The sequence below is a fragment of the Durio zibethinus genome, chromosome 22 (genome assembly GCF_047325235.1).
Source record: "Durio zibethinus cultivar Kanyao isolate XHJ-2024 chromosome 22, ASM4732523v1, whole genome shotgun sequence".
Lineage (NCBI taxonomy): Eukaryota > Viridiplantae > Streptophyta > Magnoliopsida > Malvales > Malvaceae > Durio > Durio zibethinus.
This window is the reverse complement of record NC_143183.1, coordinates 4,921,585-4,945,845: the sequence shown is the minus strand read 5'-3', so window position 1 is coordinate 4,945,845 and position 24,261 is coordinate 4,921,585. Positions and strand designations below refer to the sequence as shown.

The 24,261-nt window shown below is 31.6% G+C and overlaps 1 pseudogene; it reads left to right on the top strand.

Moving 5' to 3' along the window:
* The first annotated feature begins 2,673 nt into the window (after nt 1–2,673).
* Nucleotides 2,674–22,688, top strand: LOC111307047 (tetrahydroberberine oxidase-like; annotated as a pseudogene).
* Nucleotides 22,689–24,261: the final 1,573 nt, after the last annotated feature.

Here is a 24,261-nt window from a genome sequence, read left to right as displayed (position 1 = left end):
TCCCATAAGTGATTTGTTTGAGATTAGTAAGATATTGTGTGATGAACAATAAAACTTGCAGAAGAAGAATTCTAAGAGAAAATAGATTCTTAATAGGCAAGTTTGTATGCTTATAAATAAGTTAAGTCTCTATAGGGTTAGGTATAAAAAAGATGTAAGAGAGTTATAGGATTTTATAGGATAGACACCTCATAGGACTACATGAGATTAACGTCCTTATGGATGTGTATATTTAAGTGGACTAAAAGAGACTGAAAGAGTCCACATAAGCATAATGGTTTGAATGTTTGTGAGTGGACTAGAGGAGAGTGAGAATGTTCACATAGGTATGGGTGTGTATGTTGTAATGGACTAGAGAAAACTGAGATGATCTACATAGGTATGGGTATATAAGTGTACATGTTATGTATTTATTTAGGTTAAGAATACTCTATAGGACTAAAGTAGATTGAAAAGATCTTATGAGTATTGATTATTTAGTGAAGTTGATATGATTTATATAATTGTAATTCTCTACAATTAGTAGCTTTTTTTTTTCATCTGTGGACGTAAGTCAGTTGGCTGAATCATGTTAAATTACTATCTCTTATATAATTGATTAATTGTTTGATTAGATTTTCATTGGTTTTGATGATTAATTGATATGAGGTTTTTTGCCTAACATATATAGGGTTCTTTGTTGAAGATTTTAGGAAAAGCAATGAATTGAGAAAATTGTAGATCCCATTATACTTTGATTTGGTTTTTTTGAACTTTTCATTTTTTTTTAATTTTTTTAAACTAGTTTAATGCTGATTTAATTTTTGGATTTAATTGTCTTGATTTTCCTTGATTTTTAGAAGCCTTTACATCCTCTAAAAACTTTCTTAAATTTAATTTGATTTTGAGTCTATGATTTGATTTCTTTTCAACCTTCATTTCTATTTTTTATTAAATTCCATTCATTTTTTAAGAAGATCAAATGACTTCATTATTAGGACTTTTTGAATGTTGAGATTATCATTGATTCTCACCAATTCAATACTCAAAATTTTTTATGATTTTAAATTTTTTTTATGATTTTTATTTTTTTAAAATTTTCACAAAAATTATAATAAATAATAAATAAATAAATAATTTGGATAAAATGAGTGTCTGTTGCAAGAAATAGAGAGATATAAGATTCCTTTAAAAGATTTTAATTACAAAGTTATAAGGATGTCACAAAGAGTGCAAAAAACATTAGGTTATATGTGATAATTTCATGAGTATAGTTTAAACACTAACGAGCTAGTTTAATGTTTGGCTTTGAGTATTTTGTATTTTTATAATTCTATGTTTATAATTAACTTTTTTTTTCTCTTTTATGAAAGTAGGGTGAAAAAAAATCAAATCATGTTAAATATTATTTTTTACATGTGATTTTGTTTTCTTATATATTGATCTTGACGTCGAATAATCCACTGATTTTTTTTTTTTAAATTTTGATGCTTGTCCATCAATACTTCTATCTCCACCAAGCAAATTAACGATCTTAATTGCCAAGAAATTTCCCAACATAAATGTTGAAAAGGAAGTGAACTCTAGAAAATTAGAAAAATCCATATACAAACAAAACTAAAGTGCAAGATATACAATTAGCCTCCATTTGTTATCATATTGATAGGACTGCTTGAAAGACGGAAGGCTTTCCACAGTGATGACATCATTTTTTTAATGAAAAAAGTAAAATAAGGATTAGAGTTATAAATGATATGTTAATATTTGGAAGTTATTTAGATTTAATTTGAATAAGTTTTAAATTTTATTAGGTTATTATTAAGTTGAATTTAAGTAGTTTGATTTATTGATAGAGTTAAGTTTAAGTATTTTTATATTTGATTCACGTAACTTACGAACTTAATCGAATTTTTATATTTTAATATATTTTTATTATTTTAATTAATAAAATATGTAAAATTTAAATTCATATTCGAGCATAAATAATTAAATTTTTATTAAATATAAAAATTAAATTTGTTTTTATATGCTATATAAATTTGATCAAGTAAGTTCGAATAATTTAATTTTTATCTCAAATCGAATTCGAGTTAAAAATAATAAACTCAATCGAATTCAAATCAAATTTCGAATCAAACTCAAATTTAAATTTAATATTATATCAGTTCAAATTTAATCGATTACACTTCTAATAAAAATAAACAAAGTTAATTCATATTAGTCATTGACCAGGAGCATGCACTTCTTTTTATCAAACTTGATTTCAAATATGCCAAATGGTCTTGGCATATCACCCCAGAGAAATTTTTTTAGGCTAAAATAATAAAAAAATTTTAAATTTTATCATTTTATTTAAATAAATACTTATATTTTATTACATTCAAATAAATTTATAATTTATAATTTATAATTTATAATTTATAATCAAATAAATACTTAATCTTTAATTTACAATTAAATAAACTTTTAAAATAAATAAATCTTTTATTTAAAGTAAGAATTTATTTAAATATAAATTAAAAAAATAAAATTTTATTTAGATATAATAAACCTATAAAAATTTATTTTAAAAAATAAATAATTCAAGAGATATTTTTAGCATTTTGGTCAATTTTCTTTAACTGGAGTACAAAGGACAAATCTCGTGAGCAGAGTATCTTTGACCAGATAGACATTTAAAAGAAGCGTAATTTGAATGTGTTCGATAGTTTTCACATCATCCTAGTACTTCACGTCTTCTAAATTAGTACCACGTAATCCTTGGTCGCCACATTATAAATAATGGAACTCCAAATAAACTCAAATGCATGGCACAAAATCAACCTTCGAAAATGAAGTCTTCTCATTTTTCAATCTTTCCATTTCTTTGTAACGTTTTATTCTCATTAGAATGGCCAATTTTAGGTAATCCACATGAAAATTTTCTTCATTGCCTTTCTTCTCTTCCTCCCATGAACTCATCTTCCATTTCTAAAGTCATTTACACACCAAATAATTCTTCGTATTCATTATAGACACCGATTTTATTTGGATCTATTATTTTTATTTCAATTTAATATTAATAAATTTAATAATAATAATAATATATATTTTAAAAAATATAATAATAATAATAAAAAAACAAAAATCAAAAGGCTCGTACGACGTCATTGCTGCCCCTGTCCAACCCCCTGTCCAGCCACCAGACCAGACAGCCACCCTATCACGCCTACGACCATAATTTATCCTCCTATTTGAAGCTCTTTAAAACCCCTAATCTCTTCACTTTCAGACTCTCTCTCGGACACCCCTTTAGCACCAGACACCTAGCTTTTCCCCACCAGACACACTGCTTTCAAACACCCTCTCATCTTGGACACATCCTCAAACACAAACTCAGATGCCCAAAACCCCTCGTCACCTACACTCAAACCAATAACCACTACCAGAAAACCACATCAAACACCCTCTCACCCCACGCACCCTACAATGCTACCTTTAACCCAAACAGAAAGCAAACAGTCCCTAAACACACAAACAGAGAAACAAAAACAAAGCCACCCAGTCCTCGCCATCCAGCGTTGACTACCTGCAAAAATAAAAAAAAATCATCATCAGCTTCAATTTTTTTTTAAAAGAAAAAAGAACAGAAAACTTTGAATCTCGATCTACGTCGATCGGGGTCATTTTCGATGAAGAAGAGATCGGATATGAAAAGATTGCGTCGAAGAGAGCTTCTTGAAGGATTTCAAAATTTTTCGACCATGATGACCACCACCAGCAGTGGCCTAGATGATGGCCGACGCGATAGCACAACACCAACAGTCGGTCACCGGTGGATCCCCTAAGCTCTCCCTAGAGCTCTGAAAATTTTTTTTTAGAAATAGGAGAAAACTAAGCTAGAAAAAAAATTCCTTTATATATAAAAAGAAAATCCAAAACGACGCTGTTTCGGACCAAGAAGAATTCGTGTGTGCCCGTGACACGAACCGATGATCCACTTCAGCCAGCCTTGAACCGCTTTAAATGAACCGTCAGTGAACCGATCGAACCGATCTGAACAGCAATTGAACCGTCGAACCAATCAGACCGGTCCAAACCAGCGTTGATCGGACCGTTGACCGATCGATTCTGATAAAAAAATTTTTTTAATTTTTTATATATATATATATTTTTTATTTTAAGGTTTTATATTTATGCACAATAAATGTTTAAATTTGTTATGATAAATATTTAATTGTTTTAACAATAATAATAATGGAAATAAGTAAAATAATTATTAAAAAATATATATTAAAAATGCTTAAAATAATAATAATAATAATAATAATAATAATAATAATAATAATAATAATAATAATAATAATAATAATAATTTTTATTACTTTTCCTGCCTAGATGTTGAAGGGAATAAAAATATATTCTTAAAAATAATTATGCCTAGATGTTGGAGAATTATTATTAATCAATTTTCATAAAAAATAAATATATGAGAAATTATTGATTAATTTTCAAAAATCACTAAAAACAAACTTGCTCCGAAAATCCGTCAGATGTTGGAAATTTTTAGAGATGTTCGCATTTTCTTAAAAACGAAACTTTAATTTTTAAAACCTAAACCCTAGTATTCTAAAACCCCTAAAATCCAAAATCCCTTAAATTCAAACCCTCTAAAATCTAAAACCTTAAAACCTTTAAACCCTTAAATCCAAACCCCTAAAATCTCAAACCCATAAAATTCAAAACCCTAAAATCTCAACCTTTAAATCCAAACCCCAAAATTCAAAACCCCTAAAATCCAAAACCATAAAATCCGAATCTTCAAAATCTTGAAACCCTAACATTTAAAACCTTTACCTAAGCCTTTACTCAAAACATTCTGAAAATCCTAATGACACGTGTGAAAATCTCATTTAAAGTAATATGTTCCCAAATGCCACCTAGATGATGCAGTATTTAAGAAACTTTACTTCGTTAAGTTTTTTTACATGAATTTTTAATTTCCATTAATAATAAGATTAATAAATAAAAAATATAATAGTAAATTGAGATCTTAAATATAAACAGTCACACCTAAGCTCTTTCTAGATATTGGAGAGTCGGTGTGGTCTCATTATACTTAAGAATCCAACTTTTAAATTGCATTTCATTTTACATGACATTCATTAGCATACATACGTTAGCGCGTTATCATCGATAATTGTCTGTATTATTTTTTCTTTAATTTTTATTTACTATTTGATGATAAAATATTTTATAATAAAAAATAATACATTCTAAAAAAAATTTTATGATATTATAAAATAAAATAGAAATAACAGTCTGAAGGAAATAATTTTTAATACTCTGCTTAGACATTGGAGAGTCACTAATAATTATCTCCTATAAAAATTGTTATTTCATTTTAAAGATTATCGTGTTAAATTTTAAGCGAAAAGAGTTATTTTAAAATTCTGCCTAGATGTTGGAGAATTTTAAAATAATTCTTTAACTTTAAGATTTTTTCAATATTCCTAAATAAGGAGCTTTAGCAAAATTTTATTTTTCCAAATAAAGGGAATTAGTGTTAAAATTCAAATTAAAACCATTTTTATCCAACACCGAAAATAACGCGTAATTAAATGATACCAATTTATGGGCATTGTAGGGGTGCTAATCCTTCCCCACACGAAAACCGACTCTCGAACTCAACTTGGTTTTTTGTAGATCAAAATTTATCTTTTTGATAAACTTTAAACTAGTTTTTATAGTTTTATTAAAAAGATAAACTTTTAGGTGGCCAATCACACCCTAACAAAGATTGGTGACGACTCTCCTAATTTATTTTGATTTTAAAACTCATTTACATCTGGCGGTCTCAAAATCATTACAATAGCTTGGTGACTCCACTGTGGACCAAATTCTAGAGTCAAGCCAAAACGTTTAATTATGCGTTATTAAGAATTATTGGATTTAATTAGTTTTATTTGACATTTCATTTAATCTCCATTACTTTTTTTTTTCAAAAATATATATGTTAATGAATAAGATAAATTATATGTTAGTTGTTATTTTATTTTAATTTTGTGTTTATGGTATTTCAATTAATACATTATTTTGCACACACTTTGCATATTCATGCATGAGCTTTAAACCCGGGCTCTATCTCTTTTAGGAGAAAATGAAGTAGCTACGCTCTCGTGAGGTGATAACCTTCACATTTGCTAGCGAAATACTTTCACTCAAATTGAACCTCTTCTGTTAGTAGCCTGTAGTGGGTGAGAATCGGGGAGCCTTATTAGTCTATAATGGATAATGATGTGAGGAATAGTTTGGAAACCTTTAGACACATAAATCTTAACCCGACATATGATAAGCCGTAAGGTCCAACTTTAGGATAGAGCCATGTTGTCCCTTTTACGAGAAAATTACCTAAATTAGAACACTATGTGTATTCTGTTATGACGTATGTTATACTTGTTCATTCATTTACTCATTTTTATTTATTTTTTTATTTACATTATTGATTTGTTTAATTCTTTTATTGTCTTCAATTTTGTTGCAGGCATCATATAGGTACCATATTTTTAAAGGGAATAGTTTTGGACCAATCTTCAGCAAGAAAAACTTTCAAAAAACCTAAAGGATGTCATCCGTGTGTAAGAGCTACTTAGAGGTCAAGAGCCATTCAAAAAGTACTCAAAAGAAAAAAGAAGATTGCTTAGTAGATGGTCACATATCGATGCTGCCACAATCAATGCATATAGATCTCAGTCAGAATGATATATCAAAATTGAAAGCTATTTGGAAATAATGAGAAATAGAGAAAAAGGAATCTTTTTCAAGAAATACGGGGATGTGGCACTGCTTATGTCAGTGAAGGTTGATGAACAGCTAATGAGAGCCGTAATATAATTTTGGGATCCATTTTATCAATGCTTTGTATTCAAATAAGAAGACTTAGCCCTCACAATTGAAAAATATTCTTCTTTACTTTGGATAGAGTCTACCAATCAAGATAAGATCTATTGAAAAAAGCATAAGACTATCAGATATAAAAAGAAGTTAGTCAAAATCATGCAAGTAGGGGTTGAAGAGATAGATAAGCACAAGAAGAAAAAGAATAGGGTTGAGACCATTCCATTAACTTTTTTACTCAAGTACATAAAGAAGTATATTGATACTGATTAGAGGTTGAATATGTTTGCTTTGGCCGTGTATGGATTGATGATATTTCTTAAAGTGTTAAGACGTATAGAAGCATTAGTGGTTGACTTTTTTGAGCAATTAGATAAAGGTATAAACCCTTCACCAATTATTTTGGTAGAGACTGTTAGATCATTTAATTTTTGTCGAAAGAAAAATGAAAAACGATTTATAGGATATACGCAATTACTTTTTGTTTGGCTCAGAACCCTTTTTTGAGAAAGAAAAGACATCATTTCGACCATTCTCCGTTCATTTTGTCTGTATCAAAGAGTTTGCTACTAAAGAATAGAGAAAAGATTAGACAAAAGATCAGTGGTTGGCATTCTTTCTAAAGCTCACTAGCGATGATGTAATATAGAGGGCATCATGGATGCTTTCGATGGCCATCTTATATAATTGTGGAGATGAGTCATGGGTACCTTTGTTAGGAATAAGAACAGCAGTGAGTTATGCACCTCTTATGATTCAAAGATAATATGATTCATGACAGTTCATCCCTATGACTCATAGGCTCAGTATACTAGAGTTTGATTATACGACACTCGGTTATGTGAAAAGGGTTCATGAAATCATCAAAGCATGAAAGTAGGTCAATCGAATGAGCCTAGCTAGATTTGTGAATAATGTTATAGAAGGTTACCTTACGTGGATGATGAAAAGGGTTAACAAAATTAGGCCTCTACCAGTCGATGTTTCAGAAAAGTTACCAACTCTTATTTTAGTACCAGCATTATCAACTTTTGAGATCGTCCAATGAGAATTTAAGATTGAAAAGAAAATGTTAAAGAAAGAGAAGATGGCTATGATAGATCATGTTAACCAATTGAGATATGATTTAATGATGAGAGATGATGTAGTACAAAAGTTGACCAAAGAACAAAAAGTATTAAAAGAAGATCTGTAAAATCTGTTTCAAAAAAATAAAAAATTAAGGTTAGACATTAGATCTTTGAAGGGATCCAAGAAGGATGTGGAAGAACTACGAGATATGGTGGAGTATTGGAAGAATAGAGCTCAATAGAACAAAGAAATGATCTCTGCACTTACCAAAGAACAACATGAATGAAAAAAAAAACTTTCAGGAGCTTTTGAAAAGGTAGCAAGGCACCAAAGAGAAAATGAAAAGCTAAAAGCCGAACTAAATAAGGAATAGAATAGGAACTTCATTTTGTAAAGTGAGAAAAAAGCTCTAGAGCATGAATTAATGAGCTTGAAGCTTCAATTGACAAGCAATCAAAGTCACATGGTAAGATTTTAGTTGAATGGCAAAAAAAAGAGGATTATTGGGCTCACACTTGTAATATGGACATTGATGCTCGAGAGATATGGAAAGCAAAAAGTTTAGAGAGGCAACAATACATCGAAACTGTTCAAATCTACAAGACTATTCGAAAGGCAAGCAATATGATCCAGAAGGTGAAAGCACTGGAATGAAAGATTGTACCGACCCAAAGCCATAGTAAGAGATTATTGAACTTTTTGTATAAATCTAGGCATTAATATGCTCAAATCAAATATTTTTATGGTTTAAATACAATGATGATTAGATGATGTATAAAGACTCCCATGGTTAATGAAAGTTTCTTTTTGTTTCGATTGATCCAAGACAGTACCCTAATTTGCATTTCATTCATTTCATAAATGCATTTTGATAAATGTAAATACTAACAACAATGTCAACGACATTATATCATGCGATCTAATTCATGGTTAATAAACTAAGGTTCAAGGATAGCAAAGTCAAAGAATCAAAATCAATCAATTTCGCATAGATATAATACTAGTTCTTAGACTCGAGCCATGGAAGAAAAAAATACAGCCAGATTTGAAAGGGTTGAAAGGGCATAGGAGAAGATATAAGAAAGAGTGATGGAAATACAACAAAGCATCGAAGCATAAATGGTTGAACTAAGACAACTGTTACTTGATTCAATGAAAGGAAAAAGAGTCACTAGCGTGTCAAGGACAGGAGATGAGGTTAATATAGAAGAGCCATTATACCTTTTAAGATTCATTCCATCTCAGGCTCAGGTTCAAGTTTCTCAAGGTATGCATATATAGCCACCAAGTACATAGCCATACCCTTATGTCAATCATTCTGCAAGTCAACAACTAACCCACTTGAATACTAACTCGAGACCTATCCCAGTTGATCCCATCATGGTACCAAATCTTGATGATCCTGTTGAATAAAAAAAGTCTCACAAAATGTCAGAACCTATTATAAATTCAAAAATTTGAAACAAGTATGACCAATTTGAGGAGAGGTTCAAAGCAGTTGAAGGTAATGACATTTATGGGGTTGTTGACGCCAATGAGTTGAGCCTAGTGCCTAACTTGATTATCCCACCAAAATTCAAGACCTTAGATTTTGAGAAATACGATGGAACAAAGTTTTCTTCCATTCATATTACCATGTTTTATAGAAAGATGATGGGTCATACTTATATTAACAAACTATTGATACACTATTTCTAAGATAGTTTGACTAGTTCAGTAGCAAAATGATATGTGAAATGATCGAAGCAAGATCCACTCGTGGAAAGACTTGGCCAAAATTTTTCTTACTCAGTATAAGCATGTCTTAGATATAGCCCCAGATAAGTTGTCATTGCAAAATATAAAGAAGAAATCAACAAAAACTTTCAAAGAATATGCATATCGGTGGAGAGATACAATAGCTTAGGTCCAACCACCATTGACTAAAAAAGAGATAACTGTGTTATTTGTCAACACACTGAAAGTCCCATACTATGACAGGTTGGTGGAGAATACCACAAAAAACTTCTCTGACATGGTAATCTCAGGAGAGATGATAGAGAACGCTATAAAAAATGGTAAAATTGAAGGGTCCAAAAAGAAAATAGCAACTTTAAAGAAGAAAGAGCAGAAGACACATGTTGTCATTCACAAAAATCCCTTGCACCATATTTTTATCCCATATAATCCATACCCCCCCACTACCCTGCCACTAACCAAAATTTTCAACAATCATACCATTATCGAGCACCCCAACAACCACTGCCTAGACCAAGCTATAGCCCTCAACCATCCAACTACACCTCCAACTCAACCATTTACCCAACCAACCTATCCAAAAAGCAATCAAAGGAATTCATAAAATAATAACAATCGGGAAAGATCTCATTTTGATCCAATTCTCATGTCTTACATTAATTTGTACCTTCAGTTAGTGAGAAACCATCTTATCGTTCCTTCATAAGCAAAATCATTAAAACCATCGTACCCAAATTGGTATGACCCTAACGCCAAGTGTGATTATCATTACGGGATTACAGGACACTCTACTGAAAATTGCATAGCACTAAAACACAAGGTGCAAGGTTTGATAAATGATGGGCTTTTATCTTTTGATACCAAATTCAAGCCAAGTGTCAGTGAAAACCCTTTGTTGGATCACACCGAAGGGAAAATCAATATGGTAGGTAAAGAAAAATATGTGAAGATCAAAAAATCCACAGATGAAATAAAGATTCTTTTTGAATGGGTGTATGATTATTTGTATAAGACGAGCATGATTCAACCATTATTATTGGATGACAATGGAAGTCATGAAAACTCTGACCATTTTTGCAAATACCATGGGGAAACAATTGGACATTCAATCCAAAGTTGTGAAGTCTTTAAGTGAACATTGCAGAGCTTGATGGATGAGGTCATCATTAAATTCTATGATGAATGTAATGGAAATAGTGTGAATGCAGTGGGTGACAAGCATTTTGGCAAGTCTGTTATCCCCAAACCTCTCTCTGTCTACTATGATGAAAAATCAGAGCCCTTAACTGAGAAAACCATCTCTTCTTCCAAGACACCAATGACCATTTATGTCTCTAGTTCATTCTTTTATCAGACTGACAAAGCAGTCCCATGGAGATAAGATTATGATATAGTGATGTGAGGGTCTGATATGACCTCGAATAATCTAAGTACGAAAAATACTGCCAACATAATGAGAATAGGAGGAATGACCCAAAATGGTCGAATTTATACTTCTAAAATGTCAAAAAGAGCTAGAAAAGAGAAAGTCAAGATAGGAGAAGAAGACACAAGGGAAAGCCAAGATTCTCAATCGATGGTAAGCTCGAAAGTGCAAGTTAACAAACCGGTGTCAAAAAAAGAAGCTTATGAGTTTTTAAATATTATTAAACATAGTGAGTATAGTGTGATTGACCAGCTAAATAAACTATCAGCTCATATTTTTTACTGTCGCTGCTATTGAATTCTGAGTCGGATAGAAACACTTTGCTGAAAGTGCTCAACAAGCTTATGTCAAGCATAACATTTCTGTTGAGAAGGTAGATCACATGGTTAGAATATTATACCCTCGAATTTCATCACCTTTAATGATGATGAAATACCTTTGGAAGGACGTGGTAGTGTTAAGACTTTACATGTTACTATTAAATGCAAGTCCCATAGTATGACCAAAATACTGATTGACAATGGATCGTCTATTAATGTTATGCCTCTGATGACATTATCAAAGTTTTCAGTGGATCTCTCTCACATGTAAAATAGCCGTATGATTGTAAGAGCATTTGATGATACGTAAAGAGAGGTAATTAATGATATAAAGATCTCATTGCAAATCAATCCTTGTACCTTTAACCTCATATTTCAAGCAATGGACATAACTCCTGTGTATAGTTGTCTACTTGAAAGACTTTAGATTCACACGATCAGAGTTGTACCTTTATTTTTAAATCAGAAGGTAAAATTCATCATGGAAGAAAAATAAGTCTGTGTGAATGGTGAGAAGGATTTATTGGTAACAAAGACCTTAACTACTCTCTACATTGAGGCAACAGAAGAAGTGATCGAATGTTCTTTTAAAAAGTAGCAAACGTTACTTACATAAGAGAAGGGTTAAGGATACCGATCCCTTAATTGTCAATAGCTATGAATATAGTGATCAAACAGATTGCTGACAAAGGTTTGTGAGTCGGACAGGGCTTAGGGAAAGCTTTACAAGGAATCGTAAGAGCACCATGCTCGATTGAAAATAAAAAAAAGATAGGTGTTAGGCTATAAGCTTACTACTACTATTAAAAAAAATGTAATGCTGGAGAAGAAAGAAAAGAGAATGTCACGCCTCAAAGGATAAAATTTGATTATTAGAAAAATGGTGCTCCTTTATTTGTATGAAACCATTCGTTCAGCCGGGCATGTCTATCCTGGGTCGACAAAAGTTGAACAAGGAGAACTAGTAATTTCAAGTGGAAGCAGATGAAGGAATCATGTAAGATGAAGAGATTTTTTTTCCTTTTTAGGAGACTTAAAGAATGGTGTACCATTTTTGTTGTCCTTAAACCTTTTAACTCAAAAATTTCAATTGCTTCTGCCTAAGAACATGCGGAGGTTAAGTGTATGGGCTTATTTTCATTGTCTTAATAAAATGATGAATGCAATGCATTTCACTTATATCATGTTCTCTTTTTTTCATTTTTTTTCTTTCATTACCATTCTCTTTGCCCTTGCCAAGATCAATATATATTTTTTTGTGATTATACCCATTTTCAGGTGTTCTAATAATGAACATTATGGATGACCAAGGTAATAACACTAGGTTTGATTTTGAAAATTTGACTCATATCAGCGAGCTTGATAATGATGTTGATTTAGAAGACTATAATTTACTTTTATGATCTGTTGAAATGGATGAAACAAGAGAAAAAAATTATAAAACCCCACCAAGAATCAACTGACCTATTAAATTTATGAGATGGTGATAATAAGAAAGAAGTTAGGATTGATACTTCACTATCATCGATTGAAAAGCAAAAGTTGATGAATCTGCTACAAGAGTACATGGATATATTTGCATGGTCTTACTAGGATATGCCAGAACTTAGCACAAAAGTGGTTGAGCATAGGTTGCCTTTAAAATCAAAATGTCGACTAGTACAGTAGAAATTGATATGCATGAAGTCGAAAATATTACTGAAGATAAAAGAAGAAGTAAAAAAGTAATTTAATGCTGATTTCTTAGAAGTAGCCAAGTACCCTGAATGGATAGTCAATATAGTCCCAATTCCCAAGAAAGATGAAAAAATTAGAATGTGTGTGGACTATCGAGATTTAAATTGGGCTAGCTAAAAGGATAATTTTTCATTGCCACATATTGATACCCTTATGGATAACACTGCTAAGCACTCCACTTTTTTATTCATAGACAGGTTCTCTGGCTACAATCATATCAAAATGGCTCGTGAAGATATGGAAAAAACTATATTTGTGACAATGCGGAGCACATTTTGCTATAAAATTATGTTTTTTGGGCTAAAAAATGCTGGTGCCACATATCAAAAGATGATGGTCACTTTCTTTCATGATATGATACATAAGGAGATAGAGGTATATGTTGATGATACGATAGCTAAGCCTCAAGAAGGGGAAGATCATGTTGTTAATCTCATAAAGCTTTTTGAAAGATTACGGAGATACCATCTCAAGTTGAATCCAACCAAATACAAATTTGCTATTAAATCTAAAAAATTGTTAGGGTTTATAGTCAGTGAAAAACGTATAGAAGTAAACCCTGATAAAATTTGAACCATTCAAGAATTGTCAGCATTACACACACAAAGGGAGATGAGAGGCTTTTTGGGGTGATTGAATTATATTTCTCGCTTCATATCCCAACTTACCTCGAAATGTGATCCAATCTTCAGGTTGCTTCACAAAAATAATCCTAGTGAATGGGATGAAAAATGTCAAAATGCATTTGAAAAGATTAAAGAGCATTTGATGAGTCCACCAGTTTTGGTTCCAATAGTTGCAGAAAAACCGTTAATTTTATATCTAACGATTCAAAAAAAATTGATGGGATGTGTATTGGGGCAAAGAGATGAAACTAGCAAGAAAGAGCATGCTATATACTATTTAAGTAAAAAGTTTACAGAGTATGAGGCCAAGTGCCCCCAAATAGAAAAAATATATTGTGCCCTGGCTTGGACTACTCATAAACTTAGGCAATACAAGCTCTACCATATGACGTGGCTAATATCAAAATTGAATCTCCTCAAGTACATTTTTGAAAAACCATCTTTATTAGACAGGCTAGCGAGATGGAAGGTCATGCTATTAGATTATGATATTATGTATATGACACAAAAATCCATAAAAGAAAGTGCAATTACTAATTTTCTTGTCGATCGAATTACAAAAGATTATGAACCTATGAAGTTTGAGTTTTCAGATGAAGATTTGATGGCAATCTTGCATGATGAAGATAAAAGGCTTGTAAGATAAGTATGGAAAATGTTTTTTGACGGGGCATCCAATATAATAGGGCATGGCATTAGGGCAATGCTAATATCACCAGAAGAGAATTACTACCCCTGTACCACAAGGTTAGATTTCAACTGCACAAACAATGTTGCTGAATATGAAGCATGCGTCATGACATTCTAGATGACCATTGAAAAGAAGATTGGAACACTAAAAGTATATGGAGATTCAGCCTTAGTAATTAATCAACTAAAAGGTGAATGAAAAACCAGAGACCCGAAATTAATGTTATATCAAAAGCACATAACTGGCTTTAATGAAATATTTTAAAGAGATCTAATTTCAGCATGTTCCCTAAAAAGAAAATTAGATTGTTGATGCCTTGGCTAATTTGACAGTAATGTTTAGGTTAAATAATAGTACGGGAATTCAACCCATTAGAGTACAAATGAAAATTTTACCAGCCTACTGTTCAAATATGAAAGAAGAAGTAGATCGACAACCTTGGTACTATAACGTTATACAATATATTAAGTGTCAAAACTACCCAGAGTAGGCTTCAAAAAATGATAAGAGGATTATTCAAAGATTAGCAGTAGGTTTTACGCTTGATAGAGAAATCTTGTATAAAAAAAGTTGAGATTAAATTTTGCTAAGGTGCGTCGATGCTATGGAGGCGAGAAGGATACTTGAAGAAATACATGAAAGAATTTATGAAACACATGCTAACGGGTATATGATGGCCAAACAGATCACGAGAGCTAGTTAGTACTAGCCTACAATGGAAAATGATTGTATCAATTATGCTAAAAAATGCCATAAATACCAAATTTATGCAAATAAAATTTATTCTCCTCTAGTTTCGCTGCACGTCTTGGCACCACTATGGCCTTTCTCCATGTGAGGAATGGATGTGATCAAACCCATAACCCCAAAAGCTTCAAATGGGCATCGATTTATCTTTGTGATAATCAATTATTTTACAAAATGGGTAGAAGCAGCTTTGTATGCTAGTATTACGCGATCAGTGGTGTATAAATTTATAAAAAGAGAGATAATATACCGGTATGGGCTCTCGAAAAGAATCATCTCAGATAATGCTAGCAATTTAAATAATAAAATGATGAAAAAATTATGTACAGTTCAAGATCGAACATTATCATTCAGCACCATATCGCCCAAAAATGAATGGTGCAATGGAAGCTGCAAATAAAAACATCAAGAGAATGTTAGAAAAAATTACTAACACATATAAGGACTAGCATGAAAAGTTACATTTTGCTTTGCTTGCCTATAGAACATCAATCCAAACTTCCACAGAAGCTACCACATTTTCACTAGTGTATGAGATGAAAGCTGTATTACCGATTGAAGTAAAAATTCCTTCTTTGAGAGTGTTGATGGAGATAAAATTGGACAAGGCAGAATGAGTTCAAGATCATTTCGAGCAACTGAATCTTATTGAAGAGAAAAAGTTCTCAGCACTCAGTTATGGATAAATGTATTAAAGAAGAATCATGCGAGCACATGACAAAAAGATACAACCTCGATGCTTCCGTGAGGGTAAATTAGTTTTGAAAAAGATTTTGTCATATCAACATGACAATAGAAGAAAATGGACGCCCAATTGAGAAGATCCATATGAGGTAAAAAATACCTTTTCTAGTGAGGTTCTGATCTTTGTTGAAATAGATGATGCTGAATTGTCAAATCCTGTAAATTCGAACACTGTCAAGAAATAGTTTGCTTAAAAAAATAATAAAAAATACAAAAAATAAAAGAAGTGATTCAGATTAAAAATTTGAAAAAGGACGATTTGAATCAAAAGGGGTCATTTGAGCTAAAAACCTGAAAAGGCAGCTTGAATGAAAGTAGAGCTCGAAAAAAGTTTTTTAAAGAACGAAAAAGTGGCACCGAATGGATGAATTGTCACCAAAATTAAAAGAGTTGACTTTTAAAAGGCAAGTTCTCATTAGTCATAGATGTGGGGCAAGGATTGGTCATATGAAATCACAGGTGACAAGATCGTAAATGTAACGAATTTTTAGAAAAGACCTAGTCTGAGTAGGCCAAGGTCATCTAAATGTTCATTATTTAGAGAATTGATATTTGATTCTTGAAATACTTTTGAGTTAACTGTTCTTTATGTCTCAAAAGGCTTATTTTTCTAAACCCGAAATATCCTATTACTGATCGTATTGCACACCCAACTTTGAACCTGAAATCATTGCATTTGTCATTTAAAATTAAGATATTGATTGGTAAAGTTCATAATAGACCAATGCATCGCTCGAAAAGAGAATGCAATATGAGGATGACAGAAATAGTAATATGAGGGTAGAAAGAATGAAATGAAATCGATTGATTACTGAAAATAAAGAAGAAAAAAGGGATAAAGAATAAAAAAAAAAAAAGAGATTTTAAAGCGACTAAAAACCAAATGGGTCCGTCATGAGACAAAGATTTCTAGTCGAAAATTGAAAGATTTAAAAGGACGAGATTACTAGAAGCGACTTTTAAAGTTTAAAAGAATTGAACCAAAAGTCGAATTAATTTGATGGAAATGCATGATATAATTTGTTGACGGCATTTTTGTCTTTTTATTCATCACAATCATTACACGCATTACATACCTCTTAATAAGTTACATAGAAGGTTTTTTTATGAGACATCAGGAAGAATCAATATTTTTCTTTTTCAAAACAAAGATAATGGCCTTGAAGATGGTATGTTAGCACAATCTCTAAAATCAAAACTGTTGGTCTATGGAGTACCTAATCTCTTATTTTTTAACTCACAGCTCAATTTTATATAGTTTCCTAACTTGCGGTTCAGTCCCAATCATCTTTAATTTTAGCTCGTGGTTTAATCTCGATCATTTCATTAATTTTCTGACTTGCGGTTTAGTCCCAGTCATCTTTAATCTTTGACTTATGGTTTAATCCCAATCATTTCTATAGTTTTCTTAACTCGTGGTTTAATCCCAGTCGTTTTTTTTTTCACTCGTGGTTAAATGTTGATCTTTTTATTCTCTAATTCACGGTTCAATCCCGATCTCTTTAATTCAAAGTCGTAGTTTAATCTCGATTGTTGTTATCCTCTGACTCGTAATTTAATCCCGGTCTCCTTATTTTTTTACTTATAATTCAATCCAAGTTAACATTATTCTCCGATTCGCTGTTTAATCCCGATCTCTTTAATCTCTAATTCGTGATTCAATCCCGATGTCTTTAATTCAAAATCACAATTTAATCTCGACTATTATTATCCTTTGACTCGTGGTTTAATCCCAGTCTCTTTATTTTCTAACTTATGATTCAATCTAAGTTACCGTCATGTTTTAACTCGCGATTTAATTTTGGCTTTTTTATTCTCTGATTAACGATTTAATCTCAATCTCTTTAATTCAAAATCGTAGTTTAATCTCGATTGTTGTTATCCTTTGACTCGTGGTTTAATCCTGATCTTTTTATTTTCTTACTTATGATTCAATCCAAGTTAACATTCTTTGATTCGTAGTTTAATCCCGATCTCTTTAAGTCAAAATCGTAGTTTAATCTCTATTGTTGTTATCCTTTGACTCATGGTTTAATCCTGGTCTCTTTATTTTCTGACTTGTGATTCGATCTAAGTTAACGATATTTTTTGACTCACAATTTAATCTCGATCTCTTTATTCTGTAATTCATGATTTAATCTTGATCTCTTTATTCTTTGGTTTGCGGTTTAATCCTGATCCTCGGTATTTTTTTGACTCATGGTTTAATCCTAGTCTCCTCATTTTTTGACTTGTGATTCAATCCAAGTTCAATCCTGATCTTGTTATTCCTTGACTCACGGTGTCATCCTGATCACTTTCTTTATTATTCGACTTTCATGTTGCCTTAATCGATTCTTTATTTTTCAACTCATGATGTCGTCTCAATCGTTTTCTTGATCACTTGATTGGACCTGTAAAAAAAATTCATGATTTGCTTTCGGACAAAATCGTTGTCTTTGTCTTTGCCCTATTCCTAATTCTCAGTAATGTGAAAAGAGAGACAGTTGTAGATATCGATTTTGTCTGGGTCTACTATTTTCATTTCAGTTTAATATTAATAATTTTAATAATAATAATAACAACAATAAAATATATTTAAAAAATATAATAATAATAAAAAAAAAAAGATAGAAACCAGAGGGCTAGTACGGCGCTATTGCTGCCCCTGTCTAGCCACCAGACCAGACAACCACCCTACCATGCCTAAACCACCATCTATCCCCCTATTTGAAGCTCTTTAAAACCCTAGCCTCTTCTCTTTCAGACTCTCTCTCGGACACCCCTTTGGCATCGACACCTAGCTTTTCCCCACCAGACACATTGCCCTCAAACACCCTCTCATCTTGGACACATCCTCAAACACAAACTCAAATGCCCAAAACCCCTTGTCACCTACACTCAAACCAATAACCATTACCAAAAAACCACATCAAACACCCTCTCACCCCACGCACCTTACAATGCTACCTCTAACCCAAACAGAAAACAAACTGTCCCTAAAAGAAAGCAAGCGGTCCTCAAACACATAAACGAAGAAACAAAAACAAAGCTACACAGTCCTCGCCTAAGCGACGAGGAACCCAGCGCCGACTACCTGCAAAAATAAAAAAATCATCATCAGCTTCAATTTTTCTTTTAAAAAAAAAAACAAGAACAAAAAACTTTGAACTCTGATCTACGACGATCAAGGGTATTTTCAGTAAAAGGAGATCGAATCTAGAAAGATCGCTTCAAAGAGAGCTTCATGGAGGATTTCAGAATTTTTTGACCACGGCAACCACCACCGATAATGGCTCAGACAGTGATCGACGCGACAGCATAACACCATCAGTCGATCACCGGTGGATCCCCGAGCTCTCCCCAAAGCTCTGAAAATTTTTTTTAAGAACAGGAGAAAATTGAGCTAAAAAAAACTTTGGCTTTATATAAAAAAAAAACCCAAAACGATGCTGTTTCGGACCAGGGAGAATCCACGTGTACCCGTGACCCAACCCGACGATCCGTTTTAGCTAGTCTTGAACCAATTCAGACGAACCGCCAATGAATCAATCAAACCGGTCCGGACCGCTGGATCGCCCAAACCGTGATTGAACCATTGAACCGGTCAGATCGGTCCAGACCAGCATTGATCGAACTGTTGACCAGTCCGGTTCAGGTAAAAAAAATTTTTTTTTTTAATTTTCTAATTTTTTTTATATATTATTTTTTTTGTTATTTTAAGTTTTATATTTATGCATAATAAATGTTTAAATTTGTTATGATAAATAGTTAATTATTTTAATAATAATAAAAATGAAAATAAGTAAAATAATAATTAAAAAATATGTATTAAAAATGCTTAAAAAATAATAATAATAATTTTTATTACTTTCTTTCCCTAGATGTTGGAGGGAATAAAAACATATTCGTAAAAATAATTTCGCCTAGATGTTGGGAAATTATTATTAATCAATTTTCATAAAAAATAAATATATGAGAAATTATTGATTAATTTTCAAAAATCACTAAAATCGAACTTACTCCGAAAATTCATCTAGATGTTGGAGATTTTTAGAGATGTTCGTATTTTCTTAAAAACGAAACCTTAATTTTTAAAACCAAAACCCTAGGATTCTAAAACCCCTAAAATCCAAAATCCTTTAAATCCAAACCCTATAAAATTCGAAACCCTAAAACCTTTAAACCTTTAAATCCAAACCCCTAAAATCCAAAACCCTAAAATCCCAACCTTTAAATCCATACCCCAAATCTCAAAACCCCTAAAATCCAAAACCTTAAAATTCGAAGCTTTAAAATCTTGAAACCCTAACCTTTAAAACCTCTATCCAAGCCTTTACTCAAAATATTCTAAAAATCCTAAAGACACGTGTGAAAATCTCATTTGAAGTAATTTGTTTTCGAATGCCGCTTAGATGATGGGGTATTTAAGAAACTTTACTTCATTAAGTTTTTTTACACAAATTCTTAATTTGCATTAATAATAAGATTAATAAATAAAAAGTATAATAGTAAATTAGAATCTTAAATATAAACAGTCGCACTTAAGCTCTGCCTAGATATTGGAGAGTCGGGGTGGTCTTATTATACTTAAGAATCCAACTTTTAAATTGTATTTCATTTTACATGACATTCATTAGCATACATACATTAGCGGGTTATCATCGATAATTGTCTGCATTATTCTCTCTTTAATTTTAATTTACTATTTGATGATAAAATATTTTATAATAAAAAAATAATGCATTTTAAAAAAAATTTATGATATTATAAAATAAAATAGAAATAACTGTCCGAAGAAAATAATTCTTGGTACTCTGCCTAGACGTTGGAAAGTCACTAACAATTATCTTCTATAAAGATTGTTATTTCATTTTAAGGATTATCGTATTAAATCTTAAGCGAAAAGAGTTATTTTAAAATTTTGTCTAAATGTTGGAGAATTTTAAAATAATTCTTTAACTTTAAAATTTTCTTAATATTCCTAAATAAAGAGCTTTAGCAAAAATTTTATTTTTCCAAATGAAGGGAATTTGTGTTAAAATTCAAATTGAAACCATTTTTATCCAACACCAAAAATAGCGCGTAATTAAATGGTATCAATTTATGGGCGTTGTGGGGATACTAATCATTCTTCACACGTAACCGACTCCCGAACCTAACCTGATTTTTTGTAGATCAAAATTTATCTTTTTGATAAACTTTAAACTCGTTTTTATAGTTTTATTAAAAAGATAAATTTTTGAGTGGTCAATCGCACCCTAACAAAGATTAGTGGAGACTCGCCTAATTTATTTTGATTTTAAAACTCATTTACGTCTAGCGGTCTCAAAACAATTACGACATTCATATATTTTGGAGTCTGCCGGTGAGAATCATAGATTCTCCACACCAACTACCCCTAAACCTTTGGTCATTGTAACGCCATTGCATGCTTCTCATATTCAAGCAACAATTCGTTGTTCAAGAAAACATGGGCTGCAGATTAGAATTCGGAGTGGTGGTCATGATTATGAAGGTCTGTCTTATGTCTCCAAAGTTCCATTAGTCATTGTTGTTTTCGTTAATTTTCGATTAGTTGATGTTGATGTTGAAAATAAAGTTGCACGGGTTCAATCTGGTGCAATTCTCGGTGAACTATACTACAAAATTGCTGAAAAAAGTAGAACTCTTACATTCCCAGCCGGCGCTTGCCATATTGTGGGAATTGGTGGTGGGTATTTCAGTGGAGGAGGTTGGGGACCATTGTTTCGAAAATACGGTCTTGCTGCAGATAACACAATCGATGCTCAAGTCATTGATTTCAATGGGAGAATTCTTGACAGAAAGTCCATGGGAGAAGATCTGTTTTGAGCCATTCGAGGAGGAGGTGGTGGAAGTTTTGGAATTGTCCTGGCATGGAAAGTAAAGTTGGTTCCAGTTCCTGAAACTGTGACTGCATTCACCATTGGCAAGACATTAGAACAAAATGCAACCAAACTTGTTCATCAATGGCAATACGTTGCACCCAACTTTCTGGATGATATTTTCTCAGCAGTTTCTCTAACAAGGCTGAATTCAAGTCAAGATGGGAAGAAGACGATTCTAGCTACCTTTGTTTCCTTGTTTCTTGGTGGCATTGATGAGCTCATCCCACTGATGCAAGAAAGATTTCCTGAGCTGGGGCTGGTGAAAGAGGATTGCATCGAACTGAGTTGGATTGAATCTGTTCTTTACTTCGGCCAACTCCAAAATGAATCACTGGAAGTTTTACTCGACAGAAATTACCAGACTACTTTTACCAGTCCATATTTCAAAATAAAGTCTAACTACGTGAAAGAACCAATTACTGAAACTGCATTTGAAGGCATATGGTCAAAACTTCTTGAGGAAGAGGCAAGATCAGCTGTCAATGGATGAGATTTCAGAGTCTGCAACTCCATTTCCTCATAGAGCTGGCAACTTGTATAAGATCCAATATAACGTGGGTTGGCGGAAAGAAGACAACATAAAATCTCAAAGGTATATAAATTGGGTTCGAAAACTTTATAGTTATATGACTCCATTTGTTTAGAAATCTCCTCGACAGGCATATATTAAATACAGAGATCTTGACATTGGAAGTAATAACCAAGGCAAGACAAGTTATTCTAAAGCAAGTATTTGGGGTTATAAATATTTCAAGAATAACTTTAACAGGTTGACACGTGTAGACAATGATTGATCCAGAAAATTTCTTCAGATATGAACAGCGCATCCCTCCATTTTTGCCTTGATGGGTGAAACAAAAGGTCTATGGAGTAACCAATGTAGGAAAAATATATATATTTCAACAGATTATGTTGCAAGAAAAGTTTGAGAGTTTGTTCGTTAGGATTTGTGGGATGCTGAGTTGAATGTTTATGATGATACTGTATGATTGATACTTTCGTTTTTTGGCTATTTGGTCTTTGTTTTTTGGCTATTTGGTCTTTGTTTTTAATTTATTTTTATTGTAATACTTTTCACTTTAAAAAATTTTATCAGGGTCGATGATTAAATATAAGGTTTTTAAAGTCAAGTGATCAAAATAAAAAAATTTTAAAAATGAAATGATCTAAATGAGTAAATTTTTATTTAATATCTGAATTTTATATTTTAAAATTGTAATACTCTATCAATAATGTAATGTAATGCAATGTCACATTGATCAATCGTTAATTTTTTATGGGTCAATGCTCAAGGCCTTACTTGAAAAGCTGGAGGAGGATTCTTGCCCTTTGCAAATACTTCGAGATGATGGAGATTGGACCAAAGACAACTTCTGGGCTGTCATTAGATTTCTCAGACATGCCTCCAGATTCAATGAAATCCTCCAGGTGACTGTTTCTTTTGCTCTTTCTTTGTTTTTCTGATCCTTAAAGTTCAAATTTTTACTAAATGTGGCTGTTGAGGTTATAAGGATGTAATGATTTAGTATGATGCTTTGTTTGAACTGAATGAAATGACACTTTGTTTAGTCTCTGAGAAAAGGGATGGAAAACTTTGGGTTTGAAAATGCGCGGGAAAATACAGTGAAGACAGCAGAACATGGGATCTTTTCTAGTTTCCAGATTCCATTATTCTTTTTCTTCTTTGAAATTCAATAAACCCTTTGAAAGGACTCAAATAACTGTTTAAAAGCGAAATAACAATCGTAAAATTATGATAACACCATCATCTATTATTTTTATTAGACAAAATGCGATTAAGGTATTTCATAAGTATAATGATGAAGGGATAAAAAAAATGGGAGATAAAAAAAAAATAATAGAAGAAGAAAACTCTGAAAAGCCTTTGGACGAGGAAGAAGATGAATAGAAAAGAGCAAGCTGCGCTTCTAGATGATTCTCCTTGAATCAAACAAATTGAGGGACATTTGGCACTTGGGGAGGGATTGGGTGGGGGTGGGGGTGGGGGTTGAATTTTTTATTTAATTTTGTAATTAATTTTTAAAATTGTTTTAGATAGAAGTTTTGAAAATTTATAATTAAAAAAATATTAATAATTTAATATAATATATATAGAGATTTTAGATGAAAATTTTTGATAAATTTTTTTGTATAAGTTAAATGAAAATAATTAAAATTAAATATTATATTTTGATTATATTATAATTAATTTATAATTTTATATCTAAATTTTAATTTTTTTATTGTTTTAATATTTATATTGTTTTCAATTCTTTTGATATTAGACTAATTCTTGTTTTTTTTGTGTAATTATTGAAGATTGTATTTATTATATAATTCTTGAAAGTTACTTGTGATAAAAAAATTTATTAATTAGTGTATCAAAAATATTAAATTATTTAATAAATTTAGTATTTTA